Here is an 845-nt window from a genome sequence, read left to right as displayed (position 1 = left end):
TACAGCTCCTGGAAGGCCTGTAGCAGAAAAAGAAATGGACATAAGGTTGGTCTGAGGCTCAGGAGAGAGCTAGCAGCCTTCAGGGTCAATCCCTGGCATTCCTTTAGCGTTTTACAGACATAGACTTCCACAGGCACACATCCTGGTCCAGTGGTGAGCTAGGAAACAGCTGTCTGCGTCCTCATTTTGAGAAAGGAGTCTTTCCAGAGATGTGTTCCTTACCCTGGCAAGAAAGCAATTTGTCAACCTTTACCTGTGTCCATGGAGACCTTGCTTTATATATGTATTTATACATGCATACACACATACATGAATGCATACATAGGTTTACACACATATAGAGAATTGATAAGTATTTCAGAAATGGAACCAAACAGATGCTCATTCAGTTATTTGTCCACTTGAATATTTATTTGTTCATGAAAAACCCTAAAAGCACAGAAAGCAAAAGTAAAAATTGACCAATAGGGTTATATAAAATGAAAAGGCTGTGTAAAAGAGAGAACCATTAGCAGAGTGAAAAGGCAAACTATCATGTGACAGAGAAGGTCAGCCAGCTCTGCATCTGACAAAGGCCCAGTATCCAGGGTTCAGAACACTTAAGACAAGAGAACAAGGAGTCCAATTTAAAAACAGGCAAATGGTGTGAATAAATATATCTCTAAAGACATACAAATAGTTAAATATGACAAAAAACATGCTCCATTTCATTAGCCATCTGGCAAAAGCAATTAAATCTACAATGAGATTACATCTCCTCTAAAATACAAAATTAAAAAAAATGATAAATATCATTGAGGATGTGGAAACAAAAAGAACACATTTATTTATTTATTTATTTATTT

General features: G+C 36.7%; 1 protein-coding gene across 1 annotated transcript in view; it reads right to left on the bottom strand.

Moving 5' to 3' along the window:
- Positions 1–845, bottom strand: part of LOC101581205 (pulmonary surfactant-associated protein D) — a 14,091-nt gene that overhangs the window by 3,926 nt on the left and 9,320 nt on the right. The window lies entirely within an intron of this gene.

This window comes from Octodon degus, unplaced genomic scaffold, assembly GCF_000260255.1.
Source record: "Octodon degus isolate 3935 unplaced genomic scaffold, OctDeg1.0 scaffold00132, whole genome shotgun sequence".
NCBI lineage: Eukaryota > Metazoa > Chordata > Mammalia > Rodentia > Octodontidae > Octodon > Octodon degus.
This window is presented reverse-complemented; position numbering and strand designations above follow the sequence as displayed.